The sequence below is a fragment of the Bos indicus genome, chromosome 9 (assembly GCF_029378745.1).
Source record: "Bos indicus isolate NIAB-ARS_2022 breed Sahiwal x Tharparkar chromosome 9, NIAB-ARS_B.indTharparkar_mat_pri_1.0, whole genome shotgun sequence".
NCBI lineage: Eukaryota > Metazoa > Chordata > Mammalia > Artiodactyla > Bovidae > Bos > Bos indicus.
Genome location: NC_091768.1, coordinates 76,497,837 through 76,516,861, shown reverse-complemented (window position 1 = coordinate 76,516,861; position 19,025 = coordinate 76,497,837). Strand labels below are relative to the sequence as shown.

Here is a 19,025-nt window from a genome sequence, read left to right as displayed (position 1 = left end):
TGTCTTTCCCTTGAAAACTTGATCATGCTTTCCAGTTCTCTTTCTTCCTTCCACTACTAATCAAAATCTTGCTTTTAAATATATTGCAGCAGAAGCCAGATCACTGTGCTGAAGAGATGATATAATAGAAACTAGGAGATGCTATCCTTAAGGTATGAAAGAGCAGTTAACAGAGCTTTGCTGCCAGAAGCGTGCAGGGCTAGGGGTCTGCTTGTCTGTGGAGCATGCTCTGTGCAAGGACAGTGCCCTGTGATTCGTTGGAACTGAATCAAATGACGAATTACCAAAAGCATTGGCAAAGGTTCCCATGAGTTTCTTTCTCCATTTGAGGATCTCCTGTCCCATTTTTACCTTTTCTTGTTTTCTTTATCTGCTGATTTCCATATCTTTTTTCTAGTTATTCCGTTTCCTCCTTTCCTCCTCCTCTGATTGCACATTGATGGGGGTTGTATTATCCCTACGCCAGATTGAACTCCCTCTAGTTAAGAAGGTGTGATCAGTAATCTGCACATGCCTTAGTTGAAGGTGATAGTTAATAGATGAAGGCAGATGGACCAGTGTGATAAAGGCAATTTACCCCTCAGGACGTCATGTCACCACCATCAGCCAGGCACAAAGGTATGCAGGGATATGTATTTTTCTATTTTAAACATCAGGAAAAAATCCTGCTGAAACAACCTAAGGGCTTTAAAAGCAATTAATAGCTTTTGCATGATTGGACGTATTGGTGATGCAGAGTAGGAAGGTGGATATTCTTAAATTTGAAAAACGTCCCTTGGTTTATAAAATCATAGATAGCAGTTGGATTTGAGATAAAGAGGTCTTCATTTGACGGGCAGTAGTATAATGACAAACTATTGGGTATCATATTAGCAATGTCCATCGTCCATCTGCTGATTAGGTCATGTTTATCAGGTTTTGTTAACTTGGACTTTAGACTTTGTATTGTTGTTACTGCCAAAATGTGGTTAATGCCGAGAGCCATTGAAACAAAGGCCGTGATGACTTGAACGAGGATTTAATTTGAGGGGTTAATTACATGATAATTTGGGTTACTTGCATGATAAGAGAAATGTAAGTGCTCATTGCCACTTCTTCATTGGAATGTCTTCTTATAACAAAAAGATATAAATAGCATAAACTGAGCTTTAGGAACCAGGAGTTGAAATATAGTCTTAAGCTAATTTATATTTAAGTGGAGTATGGTTTTCAAAGGTCAGGTTATATATTACATGTTTGCTCTTGAGAAATTTGGCAAGACTGCATTTGGAAACAAAAGGGGAAAATTCCCTCCTCTGATGACCATAAGAGGACATCTGTGCTATTTCTGGTCTTATTTCACGGAGTGAAACTGTGCAAGCTTCGGAAACTTTTAGAATGAAAGTTGTGCCACATGCCTCCACTCTCCCGAGTCACTGGTGAGCGGAGGAGGAGGGAGGGAAAGGGACACTGCCACATGCCTAGGGAGTGTTCTTAGGAGAAGGAGGCACAGGGCATCCAGGAGGGTTAAAGAGGCGTCAGGAGAAGGCAGGTGTACAGGAGATGTCAGAGTTGGTTAGAAGACTGGCTGGGGAAACTAAGTAAGTAGTGACTTTTCTGTTTTCAAACAGAAAAGTTTCCTCAGCCAGCCTACCATAGAAGATGCCCATGAGGTGGCATGGCAGAGAGATCTCGCCAGGCATAGGGGAGCCCCTAGTCCCAGGTGGTCCTGCATCTTACCTTCTTTGGCCATCTCTTTCAAATTTGTTGGAGTTTTTCTTTACCCCTTTCCTCTTTCTTAAGAGGATAAAAGAAACTTTAGCCCCTTCTATTCCCTACAAAAAGTGTTGCTGAAACAGACTACCTAGTTTTATGCAAAAAATGCATATTATCCCACAGTGGCTAATTTATATATATATAGATTCACCCAAAATTTGTTGATACCCTGAAATACCTCTTGAGGTTCATCACATCTGACTGAAATGTTTTGACAGAGTTTGGGGTGTAAGTATTCATCAGATGTTGATGGGACTTACCTTGTGCCTGGTTTCCCTTGCCCCAGAAAAGCCCCCCTTCTCCCATGCTCCCAGACTTTTTCCCCAGGCCTGGGTCTTCTCAGCACCCAAGCCCTTTCCATCTGCTTTCCTGTCTGCTCAAAGGCACCACTGCTTGTGCCTGCTTTGAAGGAGCAGGGGGAGTTCTTCTTTCCCCAAGTTTACTTTGAGTACAAAGCAAGGCCAGAGATTTTTCTTAAGGTTTTCTCTGCTAATGACCACCCAGATAATAAAATATCAACAGATTAGTGAAGAAGATTCAAGAAATCCCAGCTGTGTCCATTAATAATATAAGCCTGAATAAAAATCTCTTAACTGTGACAGTAGCATGCGTGACTGCTCAGTCGCTCAATCGTGTCCAGCTCTTTGCAAACCCATGGATGGTAGCTCGCCAGGCTCCTCTGTTCGTGGGATTCTCCAGGTAGGAATACTGGAGCGAGCTGCCATTTCCTCCTCCTGTGGATCTTGCTGACCCAGGGACTGAACCCATGTCTTTTATGTCTCCTGCATTGGCAGGTGGATTCTTACCACCGAGCAGCATGAGAGTAGCATCTACTTGACAAAAGATTGAGGAGTAAATAATAACTTACATAAGATGCTAGACATTTTATCACAAGTACGTAGTAAAGTGCTTCATAAAGTTACTGATTAGAGCTACCTTGGGTTTTCTGAAAGTAAAAACTAATTTGTATTAATACCATAATTTAAGATGGTGTAACTATATAGTGAGAAAGGCAGATATATTTCTGGTTTTTCATTGCAACATATTTACACCAACTTTTGTAAAGTTTTCTGGCATCACAGTTGTATAAATACACCCAGGTGAATACAAAGATTCATAAGTCACATATACTGGCAAATGAACGCTATAGCAACACAAATATTTTGAAAGCCAGGGAAGCCAAGGAGAATATCCTGACACAGTTCTAACTGCTCCAGCGGAAGTATTTGCTGCCACAGCATTTGAGACAAAAACCATTCCTTTATGGAAATGTTTTCTGGCAGAACATACACTTGATAAAAATCCTAAACAAGATTTGGACTACTCATGTGGTATATTTTTATAAAATTTTTATAAAATTGCGTGTATTGAAAAAAAAAAGAAAAATCTCTCCATATCTGGATGAGAGGAATGGCTAGATGGGTGGTTTTATCCTTCATTGGTAGACACGTCCTTATTTCATGTTGACTGCTGAGGAATTGGTAACTGGCTCTCCGTACTCGAGTGTTTCTCCTTTCACTCAGCTCCTTCCTCCACTGGTAATTGACCCATTTTCCATCTCAGAGAGAACGAGTGAGTGAGTGTAAGAGTTTTCCAGATGAATTATCAGTAAATTACAATGGAAGTTTAAAAAAAGCAGACTCAAAAGATGACATTGTATGTCCATCCTTCCAAAACTGCAGGGTCCATAAATTCCCAAAAGAGTAAATTTTTGATGGCTTAAAGCATGATTTAAAGCATTGGTTAACATGAGATAAAACATTAGTTTGATATTTGCTATCAACTTTTAGGTTTAAAATTATAAGACTGTGACAGAGATAGCTTGTTTTCAGTCACCCATTGAGAACACCTAAATTTAAAGTCCTGTACATTTTCTGCTTCCCACAGAAAGTTCATGTTGGTGTGGCAGATACTATGAATCTTTATTTATATGCTTTTTGGCTTATGGTAACAAATTTGGCTGAAATTGAGTTTGTCTTAGTTGCTCTCTGTCACTCACCTTCATGAAATTGGTGAATAGATTCATTGTGGGACTGTTATCTGCAAAAGATAAAGTGTCTGTGAACTGACGGGAAAACAGGAACCCCTAAAATATGTGAGATTCCTTTAGCACATGACATACCAAAGGGTTCTCCTTGATTCCTGTTTTGGCCAGTGTCCAACTGGATTTCCTTTAAATTTCCCTTTGCCTCATTTCCACATTGGAAAGTGATCTGCCTGCTATATGCATGAAGACAAGCTTTCTTTGTCTCCTGCCTGATATTGGCCTCTAGCAACTCTTGTGTGAGGCCTGCAATCAGGTCACAGGCTTCTCACATCAGTTCTAAGACAGTTCTCTAATCAGTGTCAAGAACTTTTTGCTGCTTTCCGATAGGGGAATCCAGTATTAGTGATATACTGATAATTCCCACATTTCTCTCTGCAACCGAGACCGCTCCCCTAAATTTCAAATATGAATATCCAGCTCTCTCCACATTTCCAACTGGGTGTCCAATGGGCTTCATGAACTCCTGGTGCCCCCTCCATCCCTTTACCCCCACATCTATTCCGCTGGAGCCTTCTTCATTCCCATAAGGGACAAACCTTTTTTTTTTTTTTTCCAGTTGAATAAGCTATAAACCTTGAAGTCATGTATGACTCCTGTTTTTCTCTTACCCCCACCCCAGCCCTGGTTCAATGTGTCAGAAAATCCTGTTGACTCAGTGTATCTTTTCTGGGATCTGACTCCCTCTTGCCCCGTTCACTGCCACCTGCTTGCCTGGGTCTCACCTGGGCAGCTATCACAGCTTCCCTCAGCAGCCTATTTTCAACCCAGTAGCCAGAGTGAGCCTCTATGAGTTCATGCTACTCCTTTGCTCAAAACACGATTTTACTCAGAGTAAAAGCTCAAGCCTTGGCAATTTCTCTGTATTTTGGGGACATCAGTCACAGGCCAAAATCAAACCATGGAGGAGAAAGGTGGTTTTCTAAGCTACAGAACTGGTAGCTGGTCAGATCCTTTATTTTGGCAGAAAAGGAAAAGGTTTCCGTGCTGAAACTGCAGCCCCAGGTTAGCCGTGCTCTTGTCTGGTGCTCCTGGAAGGTGTAGTCTACTGAGAGGCCTTCGTCTTTTCTGCAGTGGGAGTAAAGATCATTCCAATCTCTGTCATTTTATCATCACATGTAGCCATCTGTATTTAGTGCAGCTACAGGTGTACCTTTAGTTTTTATAAAACGAGTTTGATAGAGTTTCTGTTGGAATTTTGGAAAATTGATTCCTATGGCTTTTTTTTTTTTCCCCCATAGTAAGGATTCAGTTAGAACTAAATAGTAGGGAACCTGTCCATATTCAGTTAGGAAGCTAACTGAAATGTTTAAAAAGCAGCTCGGTTTTTATTCTTGTGCATATATTTGGTTTGCTGAGCTTGGTTTGTTATAAGGAATATCAGAAAGTGCTCTCATGATAAGTGCTTGATATTTTACTCTTTCATAGAACCATTGTTTGTTTGTTTGTTTGTTTGTTTGTTTTCCTTTCATAGCATTATTAAAATGGAGGGCAGGCTTTGACCCCACTCATTGAGTGGGATTTCTTTGGGACATACACTATGTCGTGTGTGTGGTAGTGATAGGTGCTGTGGCTTCCCTATTAAATTCTAAACTCCTTGAGGGCTTATCCCGTTGTCTTAACCAAGAAGGAATCCTAGTTGATATTTGTAATTAAGGGAGCTTCACTAGTGGCTCAGTGGTAAAGAATCCGCCTGCAGGAGACATGGGTTTGATCCCTGGGTCAAGAAGATCCCCTGGAGAAGGAAATGGCAACCCACTCTAGTTTTCTTGCCTGGAAAAATCCCATGGGCAGAGGAGCCTGGCGGGCTACAGCCCATAGGGTTGCAAAAGAGTCAGGCAGCACTTAGCAACTAAACAACAACAACGGTTTGTAATTGAAGAAATGAAGTGTAGTGTTCAATCTAGTTCAGGTAAAGAGGACTTGAGCCATCACTCTCCATGAAAATAAAAGGATTCTTTTGAGTATAACTTAAAAATAGAAACATGGATTTTTCTACTTCCAATGGGACTGAAAATATGAAGGCAATAAGCAGAGCAAGAAAGATTTTTAACTTTCGAAGTTTTATGTTCTATAACAACTGGGTAGAAAAACCCAGTGTGACAGTTTCAATCAGTAATGACTTAAAAGAGGGGGAAGGAAGCTGATCATGGAAGAGGAGAAACGTTAATGTGTTTCTAGAAATTCAAACATTCAAGACAAATGAGTCTAGACTTTGTGGTGACAGGGCGGGAGATACCTTCCCAGGGGCCCTCAGCAAAACGGCCAGTCCCCTGCCGGCTCCTCTCAAGTATTGTTCTGAAGTGGTTACTCTTCTCTTAGAGGACTGAGGTTTTACTCACCACAGAGAAACAGCCTTCAAGCACTTTCTTCCCTCTTGAGTTTTCAATTGGAAAAAAAGAAAACCAAAGAACTAACACACTCCAATGCATAGGTCCAAGAATGAGCAATTGACTGTAGACTAAAGGGAAAAAAGTGATAAAGTTATCTTTAGAAATATGAGATCATTTTCTCATAGCAAGTCATCATGTAACTATGGGACTTTTTTATGTCTGTTTAAATATTTATACTGACATTTTATCTTATTTGACCTTCCTATTCCTTATTCTAAAATTTTCAGATCCACTGGATTACTTTCCAGGGTTCTCCTGTGTGCTTTTCATTCTATTTCCATTACAACACTGTTCCCCATTTTCCATTTAACGTGCTTACAATTTGGTCACTGCGTTTTTCTGTCCATCTTAGGTGCAATGAGAACAAGCGGGTTATTTATTCAGGACCTTTCAGCAGACCGTACCTCAAGGTGCTATTAGTATCTGTTGATTGAATGAGTGCCTGACCGCATTGAGGACTTTATTTCCTCCTCTTTACCTCTGTGAACTATTATGATTATTAAAAATTACAGGAACTTTGACTTGTAGATTGTGTTTTCAGCTCAATAAAATGAGAGTGATGGACCTGTCATTTTAATGACAAGTTGTTCAATTCAGTTCAGTCGCTCAGTTGTGTCCAACTCTTTGCGACCCCATGAATCACAGCACGCCAGGCCTCCCTGTCCATCACCAACTCCCGGAGTTCACTCAAACTCATGTCCATTGAGTCAGTGATGCCATCCAGCCATCTCATCCTCTGTCGTCCCCTTCTCCTCCTGCCCCCAATCCCTCCCAGCATCAGAGACTTTTCCAATGAGTCAACTCTTCGCATCAGGTGGCCAAAGTACTGGAGTTTCAGCTTCAGCATCATTCCCTCCAAAGAAATCCCAGGGCTGATCTCCTTCAGAATGGACTAGTTGGATCTCCTTGCAGTCCAAGGGACTCTCAAGACTCTTCTCCCACACCATAGTTCAGAAGCATCAATTCTTTGGCGCTCAGCCTTCTTCACAGTCCAACTCTCACATCCATACATGACCATAGGAAAAACCATAGCCTTGACTAGATGGACCTTTGTTGGCAAAGTAATGTTGAATATGCTATCTAGGTTGATCATAGCTTTCCTTCCAAGGAGTAAGCGTCTTTTAATTTCATGGCTGCAGTCACCATCTGCAGTGATTTTGGAGCCCAAAATAATAAAGTCTGACACTGTTTCCACTGTTCCCCATCTATTTCCCATGAAGTGATGGGACCGGATGCCATGATCTTCATTTTCTGAATGTTGAGCTTTAAGCCAACTTTTTCACTCTCCACTTTCACTTTGATCAAGAGGCTTTTTAGTTCCTCTTCACTTTCTGCCATAAGGGTGGTGTCATCTGCATATCTGAGGTTATTGATATTTCTCCCGGCAATCTTGATTCCAGCTTGTGTTTCTTCCAGTCCAGCATTTCTCATGATGTACTCTGCATATAAGTTAAATAAGCAGGGTGACAATATACAGCCTTGACATACTCCTTTTCCTATTTGGAACCAGTCTGTTGTTCCATGTCCAGTTCTAACTGTTGCTTCCTGACCTGCATACAGGTTTCTCAAGAGGCAGGTCAGGTGGTCTGGTATTCCCATCTCTTGAAGGATTTCCCACAGTTTATTGTGATCCACACAGTCAAAGGCTTTGGCATAGTCAATAAAGCAGAAATGATGTTTTTCTGGAACTCTCTTGCTTTTTCCATGATCCAGCGGATGTTGGCAATTTGATCTCTGGTTCCTCTGCCTTTTCTAAAACCAGCTTGAACATATGTAAGTTCGTGGTTCATGTATTGCTGAAGCCTGGCTTGGAGAATTTTGAGCATTACTTCACTAGCGTGTGAAATGAGTGCAATTGTGCGGTAGTTTGAGCTTTCTTTGGCATTGCCTTTCTTTGGGATTGGAATGAAAACTGACCTTTTCCAGTCCTGTTACACTGCTGAGTTTTCCAAATTTGCTGGCATATTGAGTGCAGCACTTTCACAGCATCATCTTTCAGGATTTGAAATAGCTCAACTGGAATTCCATCACCTCCACTAGCTTTGTTTGTAGTGATGCTTTCTAAGGGCCACTTGACTTCACATTCCAGGATGTCTGGCTCTAAGTCAGTGATCACACTATCATGATTATCTGGGTCGTGAAGATCTTTTTTGTACAGTTCTTCTGTGTATTCTTGCCACCTCTTCTTAATATCTTCTGCTTCTGTTAGGTCCATACCATTTCTGTCCTTTATCGAGCCCATCTTTGCATGAAATGTTCCCTTGGTATCTCTAGTTTTCTTGAAGAGATCTCTAGTCTTTCCCATTCTACTGTTTTCCTCTATTTCTTTGCATTGATCGCTGAGGAAGGCTTTCTTATCTCTTCTTGCTATTCTTTGGAACTCTGCATTAAGATGCTTATAGCTTTCCTTTTCTCCTTTACTTTTCGCTTCTCTTCTTTTCACAGCTATTTTTCAGGCCAGTTGAGATCTTAATAAAATTCACATTCAGGATGGTGAACCTGAAATTTGCACATTGTGATTAACCACGAGTAAAGTTCTTACATGTGAAGCAGAAATACTTTTAACCTAAGAATCAGAGTTTTTCTCATCTGAGTCTGTTGCTTACTGACTCAGAGGAAGTCACTTAACCACAGAACCATTTTCTTCATCTGATAAATAGAAGTGACTCCCCTGCCTCCTTGATGGGGCGCTCTTTGTGGGAATCAAATGAGATAAAGTACCTGGGATGTTGGGGCGGAAAGCGGCAGTCCTCTTTGCTACCCCCTCTTTCATTCTCCTACATTTCCTGTCACTTCCACCTTCTTAGTATGTCCTGGATCCCATCTCTGCTCTTTATTCCCTGGACTATCACTGCCTTAGTGTGATGACTATTAGCATTTCATGCTTTTAGTTTATTGCGCTCCTAACTTTCTGATTCTCAGCTAATTGCTCTCTAATCCCTTACTCCAAACCCTATCCAGGACGTGAATAACAGACTTCACTTATCATGTTTTTTCTCTAAAACTCTTCAGTTTCCCCCGCCCAGCCCCTTACCAGTACAGTGCCTTTAGGATAAAGTTTAACTTTGGAGGAGCCCTTTATTAAAGAACACCTCCCTGTTTTCCTCTTCAGCGTCAATTCTCACATCCACATTCACAACTTTTGCTCATCTTTCTTTGTTGGGACCCTCTGCTTAGAAGGACTGTCTGTTTCTCTTGTCCCTTCTACCTAACATTGATTTTGGACTGACAGGACTTATTTCATATGCTACCTCCTCCAAAGCCAGTTTTTAATGCCTGCTCTGTGCTGCCTGTCACACTGTTGTGTAGTGTCTTGTTTTAGGCAATAGGAACCTAAAAGGCAGAGCATGTGTATTAGTCATTGTCCTTGATGCCAAAAATCACGTAAAACCTGGTTGAATTAATTCATTAATGTTTAAAAATCTTTAAAATAGGAGGGAAAATTCTGGTGTATCATCTGGATTAGTATTAAAAGCAAAATAGAAAACATTATCCTGCCCTTGTATATATAAAGTTATAAACTGTCCATACCTGGGGTACTGAGGCTCATTCCAACTGTTCTCTTTAAGTAATTTCTAAGGAGTTGAAATGCACTAAGAATTGCACAGGTAAACTTTTTTATCTGGGAAGAAGTAACTGTGCAAAAAAAAAGTCCTAAAATAATTTGGATTTTACCTGGGAAAATCATGATCGGGATGCAGTACCACAGTTTTCTGTAGGAGTAAATGACATGGATGTTGTCAACCAAGGTCAAGTGTTCAGGACTAGGGATTTATTACCTGGATGATGGTGCAAGCTAAAGATATTAACCTGTTCAAGAAAAGTACAGATAAGCAATTTAATGATTGAGCCATAATTGATTATCAAGGTAAAATGGTATGTTTGAGTCTTCTAGAATTGAGGAACCCAAATTATGGAACACTGCTTCTCTCCTCTCCTGTGACAGGCAAGCTTGGGGCCCCTTGACTCATCACCGGGTGCCACGCCTGTCAGTGTCTTATGTGCACGTGTGCTAAGTTGCTTCAGTTGTCGTGTCCGACTCTTTGTGACCCTATGGACCAGGCTCCTCTGTCCATGGGATCCTCCAGGCAAGAATATTGGAGTGGGTTGCCATGCACTCCTCCAGGGGGTTTTCCCAACCCAGGCATCGGACCTGCATCTCTTATGTCTCCTGCATTGGCAGGCAGGTTCTTACATTGCTTGGTAAAAAGGGACTTTGCAGATATAATCAAAGTTACTACTCAGTGACCTTAAGAAATGGAGATTAGCCTGGATTATCTAGGTGGGCTTCTTGTAATCGCATGAGCCTTTAAGAGCAGAGCTGCTGGCAAAGGGGAAGTGGGAGAGGTTGTAAGGATTCAGTGTGCTGTCACTGGCTTGACTGGGGAACCTTGAGAAGGAATTAAATTCAGGGAGATCAGTCCTCGGTGTTCATTGGAAGGACTGATGTTGAAGCTGAAACTCCAATACTTTGGCTACCTCATGCGAAGAGCTGACTCATTGGAAAAGACCCTGATGCTGGGAGGGATTGGAGGCAGGAGGAGAAGCAGCCGACAGAGGATGAGATGGTTGGATGGCATCACCGACTCAATGGACATGGGTTTGGGTGAACTCTGGGAGTTGGTAATGGACAGGGAGGCCTGGCGTACTGCAATTCATGGGATCGCAAAGAGTCGGACACGACTGAGTGACTGAACTGAACTAAACAGCCTAAATGAGCTCGGGAGCAGTTCTTCTTCTACAGCCTCCAAGTAAGAGCCCACGCCAGCTGACACCCTGATTCAGGCCTTGTGAGACCCTAAGCAGAGAACCCAGCTGAACCCACTGGACTTCAGACCTGTACAACCGAAAGATAAATAAGTGGGTATTGTTTTAATGTGCCAAATTCATGGCATTTTGTTACAACAGCATAGAAAATGACCGCACCAACAAAACAAAGCAAAAGTTGGGGCTGGCATATGGGAGCTTCTTAGTTTAGGAATCTATTTGTTAGGAAGACTTGATTTCCAGTGTCCCTTCATGTTGAGTGGACTATGTTTGACAAACCCTAAAATTAAATGCTCTTTCTGACAGCCATGAGGGGGTCTTTATTTCTGGCTGATCTGAGATCACTCCCTAACCTCTAGAACATCAGAGTTGACCTGAAGCATGCCCCCGAGTGAGGCTTAGACTTCAAGGGCTCCAGTGGAAAAATCAACCTGGGGAATCTTACATTATTATATGCTGACTTTGTGCAGGAAAGGTTAACAATAATAAATCAGAGGAATGGAGATTGTTTTGGGTAGTACAATATCAAAGGCTCCAGTCTCAGTTTTTCCAAGTGATGTACAAAGTAGGACATGTAAGATGTTTGCTTCCTTTTAGCACAGTTTCTCTAATATTGTCTTTATGAGAGTCATCCTCTTTGTCAAAGGCCTCCTCAAGCCCACAACACTCGAAGCACACTAAAAATCATTTGTTAATGAAAACAGAGAGGATTTGATTTTGACATCACTTCAGAAATACTGTACTCTCATATTGCAGTTCTAAAAGCTCTTAATTTTATTTGTGATGTACAGGACAGGCAAAGACTGAAGGCAGGGGCCATGCTTTGTCAGTGTGGTAAATTTGTTCTTATTAAACACTAAAATAGTTGGCTTGATATCAAAATAGGGAACAGTTGTGTCTGCAAAGGATGATGACAGCAGAGTCAGAAATAAACAGAGCTGATAACCTGCTTGCTTGCTTACCGTGGTAGAAATTAAATGACTGCTGTTTCCATTTTTCTAGAGCACAAATGTATTCCTCTCAGAATATGAAATAACAACCTTATAGATAATTCTTTGAATTATTAATTAGTTGAAGAATGAAAATTGAAAAGAATGTGTTGCTGGCTTAATAGACCAACACCACTAACAAAGTTTTAAAACGTGAGTTTTTCTAATTTTCTTGCTTTGGTTATTGTATATGCATAGTGAATTTGAGGTGATTTTGACCTTGGAAATGAATTTCATTTGACCTTCTGCACATTCATTTCATCACTCAGATATTGTCTCCATTTTCTTGCTTTTTTTCATTTTGTCTCTGCACATTTTTTCAAAAGAAATATTTACTTAGTATGAGAGCAAACTTCCTGCCCAGTGGTGTTTGAAGACTAGCTTGGCTACCAAACTGTCCCTGTCCCTTTCCTTTCTTTCTTGGCCCTCACACTTGGCGTACTTGTTAACCCAGATCTGCTCACTTTTTTTCTTCTGTTTCATACCTTCCTTTTGAATGCAAACCTTTGGTTTTTTTTCTCCCCCCGCCCCCTCTCCATTCTACCACTCTTTTTTACTTCTTTATTACTCCAGTTTCTATTAGGAATGTATTTTTAAAAATATTATCAGAAACAAAATCTTGATATTTTAGGCTTTTTATATAATCGTCTGATATTATATTTACTTATAAAGCCTTATAATTATGTCAAATAACTTGCTTTCTCTTCCTGATCCTCTCATCTGAGTCTTTTGTATACAATTTACTAGTTTCTTGTAAGTTACAAAGTATGAACTGGAATATGGCCTATGAACCTCAGAGGAGGAATGTTGTTGTTCAGCCGCTCAGTCATGTCCAACTCCTTGCAACCCCATGGACTGCAGCCCACCAGGCCTCCCTGTCCCTATTTCCTGGAGTTTGCTCAGACTCGTGTCCAAGAAGTCAGTGATGCCATCCGACCATCTCATCCTCTGTTGTCCCCTTCTCCTGCCTTCAGTCTTTCCCAGCATCAGGGTTTTTTCCATGAGTCAGCTCTTCCCATCAGGTGGCTGAAGTATTGGAGCTTCCAATGAATATTCAGGGTTGATTTCCTTTAGGATTGACTGGTTTGATCTCCTTGCAGTCCAAGGGACTCTGAAGAGTCTTCTCTAGCACCACAGTTCAAAAGAATCAGTTCTTTGGCACTCAGCTTTCTTTATGGTCTAACTCTCACATCTGCACATGACTAATGGAAAAGCCAGAATATGGAGGGATAAATTGGGAGACAAGTCTGGCATCTAGTTCACAGGCTCCTTTGTGGAGCTGTCTGATCACTGATGACTTGAGTTCTGCCAGGAGACTGTATGGCAGGGGGTGAGTCACTCACCTTCGCTATGTCTCGGCTCTTTCACCTCTAACACTCAGGAGATTGTTCATGCACTTTAAGTGGGATAATGCGTGTGAAGCTTGCTTGGAACCTGCTAGACCCGGTAACTGTTAACTACTGTTTTTCTTTCTGTCCTATATATGTGGTCAATGTGGCATACCCTCTGCTAATCTAGCCACTATTTGTTCCACAGCAACAAGCAACACTATTTGTTCCACAGAGAGGATCCTTTCATTTTGTGCTTTCTGCTTCCCAAGTGGATTGGTGGGGATCATGGTACTCACCCACTTGTTTTTATGGTTCATATGCAAATGCTCTCAGCAAGTGCCTGAACACTGGTAATCCTACTGCACTCTGACTTGCCAGTAATGGGAGCTATAATTCAGCTGCTATTCACGAATGAAAATGAGGGGATTTGTTTTCATAGTGTGACAAGCCTTATTACTCTCTTGTCAGTTCAGATTTCAGAAAGAACAGAAACTTGTTTTATTGTCATTGCACTTTTGCCTTTTCTGCTCCACAGTCCCAGGCTGCCGATTGTGAGCACCATTGGGACTGCTGTCTAAATGGTTTTGGTGTTTTGTTGTGGGTTTTTGGTTTTGTTTTAATTTTTAATTTTTTATTTTATATTGGACTCTAGCCAGTTAACAATGTTGTGATAGTGACTCAGCCATACGTATACACGCATCCATTCTCTGTGGGAGTTTTTTTTCCTCCACACACAACTTTAGTTTCTAAAATATGTAACTATGAAAAAATCCTTATCTGTACAAAATCCAGTGCAGCCTCACAGCACTGATCTTGACCTCATATGTCAATAGGATTAAAAGGAGGAGCCCGAAGAGAGACAACATTGATTTGCGTGCTGCTTATACAGCTGGCTCAATTTGCTCTCTTGTTTAAACACTGCAAAGCCAAGACAAAGAAGCTAATGTCATACATTACAGGGTGTATTACCTTTTTAAGGCATATGTTTGAGTGTAAGGAAGCAGGGCAGATACTGGAGTGATTTCAAAAAAGGATCAAGATTGACAAAGTTTTGTGAGTGTTATCAAGATAGACTTTATTCTACTTAATACCCTGTGTCAGATTATTTAAAATTCATTGGCATTGCAGCTAAAAGATAGAAGGAAATGAGGATATTTAAATACATAAGTAGACTCTTGAGAGTAGTAACTCAGAGGAAGTTAAGTTTCAAAACTGATGAATTGTAGCCAAAACTGCATGCAGAGGAAAATTAGTAAACTTACATGTTTTTGTTTTTAAACAAAAAAAAATGAATAAAAAGCTCTTGACTCCAGGAAAAGTATGAAGGCACATAGTTATTGAAATGGCTTATATTTTCGATGTCTCTAATGCTCTTCTGTTCATTATGGTTTGTCATAGGATGTTGAGTACAGTTCCCTGTGTCTCAGTCTACACAGTAGGACCTTGTTGTGCATCCATTCTATGTAGAGTAGTTTGTCTCCGCTAACCCTACCCTCCCAGTTTATCCCTCCCTGTCCCCGCTCCACCTGGGCAACCGCAAGTCTGTTCTCTGCGTCTGTGAGTCTATTTCTGGTTTGTAGAGAAGTTCATTTCTGCCAGATTTTAGATTGCACATATAAGTGGTATCATACGGTATTTACTTCACTTAACCTGATAGTCTCTAGTTGCATCCATGTTGCTGCAATTATTTCCTTCTCTTTTATGACTGAGTAGTATTCCATTGCATATAAGAACCAGGTCTTCTTTATCCATTCATCTGTTGATGGACATTTAGGTTGTTTCTATGTTTCGACTGTTGTGAGTGGCACTGCTATAAACACAGAGGTGCATGTATCTTTCTGAATTATAGTCTTGTCTGTATATGCCCAAGAGTAGGATTGCTGGATCATATGGTAATTCTGTTTTTAGTTTTTCTGAGGAACCTCCACTCTGTTTTCCATAGTGGCTGCACCAACTTACATTCTCACCAATAATGTAGAAAGGTTCTCTTTTCTCCACACTTTCTCCAGCATTTATTATTTGTAGACTTTTTAATGATGGCCATTCTGACCAGTGTGAAGTGACACCTCATTGTAGTTTTGATTTGCCTTTCTCTAATAATAAGTGCTGTTGAGCATCTTTTCATGTGCCTGCTAGCCATCTGTATGTCTTTGGAGAAATGTCTATTAAGGTTTTCTGCCTATTTTTTGATTGGATTGTTTGGGTTTTTTTTGTTGTTATTGAGTTGTTTGAGCTGTTTATATATTCTGGAGATTAAGCCCTTGTCTATCACATCATTTTCAAATATTTTCTCCCATTCTGTAGGTTGTCTTTTCATTTTTTCCCCCACAGTTTCCTTGAAATAGGAAAAGCTTGTAAGTTTGTAAGTGCAAAAGCTTGTAAGTTTGACTAGGTCCCATTTGTTTATTTTTGTTTTTATTTCTATTGCCTTGGGAGACTGACCTAAGAAAACACTGGTATGATGTATGTCAGAGAGTGTTTTGCCTATGCTCTCTTGTAGGAGTTTTACAGGGTCTTGTCTTATGTTTGTCTTTAAGCCATTTTGAGTTTATTTTTGTGCATGGTGTGAGGGTGTGTTCTAACTTCATTGATTTACATGCAGTTGTCCAACTTTCCCAGTTGATCTGGGTGCTGTTACATGGGCATCCACTTTGTGACAATTCAATAAGCTGCTCACTTACCATTTGTGCACTTTTCTGTACCAGATAAAAAGTGCACTTAAAATTCATGCTTAATTTTAGCTTTCGGTTCTCAGGCTTTGTGTGCATTTGTGTGGGACTTGGTTCTCTGCTTCCTTAAGTGCTTTTTCCTGCCATAAGCATCTCTAGAGGGCCTATGGAATGGTGAGTAATTAGGAGGTAGCCCTTGGCATGCTTGGTTCTAATGAACCAGGTTCATTAGAACTCATGCCTGGTTCTAGAACCTGGTTCTAATCCTTGGGCCACCACTGGACATGCGTAGGACCTTTGGAAAGTACTTTGCTCCTGTGTCTCCATCTCCTCAACAGCAACTCAGACACCTCAGGGCTCTGATTAGCATCGGTGAGTTAAATGAGACCATGTATGGGAATACTCAGCTCAGAATAAGCAGGGCTAACTTCTAGCTATTTTTTTAATTTAGTCTCCCTAAAGGCTATTCTGTGCTTTATAATACACAACAGTCTTACCATTTGGCACCAGGGTAGACCTACAACATAGACGTGGATTGGGGCTTCCTGTTCTTAACGTTCCCAGGTTTCATGCTCTCCATTATTCTTCTGTTCCAGGACTTCCTATTCATGATGGTTCCATGTCAAGAATTCCCAATCAAGGAAATCGAGAATTCCCATCTCAGGGCACTGTCTTCCATTCTTGGAGCTGTTGAGCTCTTTTGCTCCAGCTTTTTTACCTTAAAAAGTTCTCTTTAATACATTGCCTTCCCCTTCCCTCACTGATAGTTTCTTCTTCCTAAATACAAAAATTGCTGGGTGAGCTGCAAGACACTGTGGACAGACTTCCTTTAATTGCTTTTGCTGGATACTTTTTGCTCACATGAGTGATTCTTCTCAAGAATGTTCGGAACCTGGGTCCAGCCATTGTTTGGTGAGAAGATGGTGGTTGCACACATTATGCAGAGAGATCATGAAAGAGTGTGGTGAGGGGATGGAGACCTTTTCTTTTTTCCATTAATGAAACTTATCAATTCAGAAAATAATTCCCTGCCTTTATGCCTAAAGATTATTGTCATTCATTAACCCTGATTGTTGAATCTTGTTTTGCAATGTGAATCTCTAAAGGATTTTTCAGTGACCTGTGAACACAGAAACAAACCAGAGAGCTTAATGAGAAATAAACCAAAAATTTTCTGGAAAAGGATGTTATAATGATGAATTTCAGATTTTGAAACTTTATTGACCTCACATATCCCTCCATGCCTACTGCCCACCCATTTTTCTACTTATCTTCAGAGCAAAACATATTAATAAACAAATTAATAAAACCCGTGGTCTGCCTCTGCATCCAGCCTCCTCACTTTCCTACCTCTTCTTCATAGTTTTTCATGGATCTGCATTCCTGGTCCTCTGCTGTGCTGTGCATCCTCCACAGGGGTACTCACAGCTTCTCCATGGCAAATGCAGCACTCACATTTCTGTCTTTGCCTCACTTAGGAGCACAGTCTGTGGAGTTGGCTATTATTTACTACCCCTACCACCTGCCCCTTGAAACAGTTCCCTCCCTTAGATTTTAAAAACCTACTTCACTGACCACTTCGTGACTCTCTCTTCCTCTTTCTAACCAAGAGCTTTAGGGTTAATCCTCTTTCCTCTTCTCTACCCACCTCCTTTCCCCAAATGTTCTCATTCAGTGCTTTTTAAGTACTTTTTGTATGCTCATTTCCAAGGGTGTTTTTTTTTAATCTATTTTATTCAAGTATAGTTGATTTACAGTGTAGTGTTAACTTTCTGCTGTGCAGCAAAATGATCCAGTTGTATATATGTACATTCTTTTTTGTATTCCTTTCCATTATGGTTTATCACAGGATATTGAATATAGTCCCCTGTGCTCTAACGTAGGACCTTGTTGTTTTCCAAGTCGTCTTTAATCCCCTACCCTGGCCTCTCCTCTGAGCTTCAGACTTGGATGCAATAGCCCATGTGAGATTTCCTTTTGCACTTGAGGGTTTCCATGAAGCATGTTTTTGACTCCCTTCTCCTTCAACCATTCCCCTTCCAGAGTTCCCTGTCTCAACAAATGGCATCACTAGCGTCCCCCCAGGCAAATTCTGGAAAACAAAACAGAACAAAACAAAAACCCAAACCAAACAAACAAAATCCCTTGAATTATCATTGATCTCTCCCTTTCTTTCTGTCCCACATCTAACTAACCTTTCTGTTCTGCCTCCTAAATATATTTTGAATCCACACATTTCTCTCATTTTTCAGCATGAGCACAAGCCCGCATTATTTCTTGCCCAGTTTATGACAATAACTTCCTACTTCTTGGTGCTCATACATAATCTGTTCTCCATACAGTGGTCAAAGAGATCTGGTACTCATGTACTTGTCCCAAAAATTAGAAATCAAGGTGGGACTGGTCAACTTCTCATTCCTGCTGTTTTAGCCACTGAAAGAAAAATACCCATCGTCAAGAGTCGTGAGTCATTCAGGGTCTTACTGAGGACTACAGCCCAGGAGACAGCCACTCAGTGGCTCTGAGGAAACTGTTCCGAAGAGGCAGAGGTAGAAACCAGTTTATGTATGATTTTTGGTGAGAAAATATGTGCAATCAAGCATACGTCTTGGTAAAAGGTTACTGCTGATCACAAAGACCTGGTATCTCAAGTGAATGATTTTTAGTGCTTTTCTGTGTATGGGAAGACGCAAAGATATGGGGTCTTTTAAATTCTCCCTGAGATATGCATCTGCCTAAGAGACCTGCTTGTCTAAAGCACAGAGGGCCTCACTCTATTACCATCTTAATTTCCTCCCAGGATGCCCTGTGGGTCAATGACTGGAGCTAGTCATGGCTTAACCCTTGCAGAACTGGGTGGTGAGCATTGCTGTGTTCTCTGTTCATTCCGCCAGAGAGGACTCTGACATGTTTCTTTTTTAGAGACAGAACATTTCATTATATAAATGTGAAGCAAAGAGTTACTAATTAACCCTCTCTGAATCCTGAAATAGAAGGAATAAGAAATACAGCCCATGTAAGTGTTCTGGATCCTTCTACAGACATCCTGTTAGAAACCCTTGATTGTGTGTGGAGAA

At 40.8% G+C, this 19,025-nt stretch overlaps 1 protein-coding gene across 7 annotated transcripts in view; it reads left to right on the top strand.

Moving 5' to 3' along the window:
- NHSL1 (NHS like 1) overlaps positions 1-19,025 on the top strand; it is a 415,209-nt gene that overhangs the window by 304,611 nt on the left and 91,573 nt on the right. Inside the window, exon 1 of one of the 7 annotated variants that reach the window (XM_019967499.2) lies at positions 7,661-19,025. This exon is cut by the window's right edge and continues 22,489 nt beyond it. The exons of the other annotated variants lie outside the window; for them this stretch is intronic. The gene's annotated coding sequence lies outside the window, so the exon portion shown is untranslated. Of the gene's footprint in view, positions 1-7,660 lie in introns of those variants that run through there. 7 annotated transcript variants of the gene reach the window in all.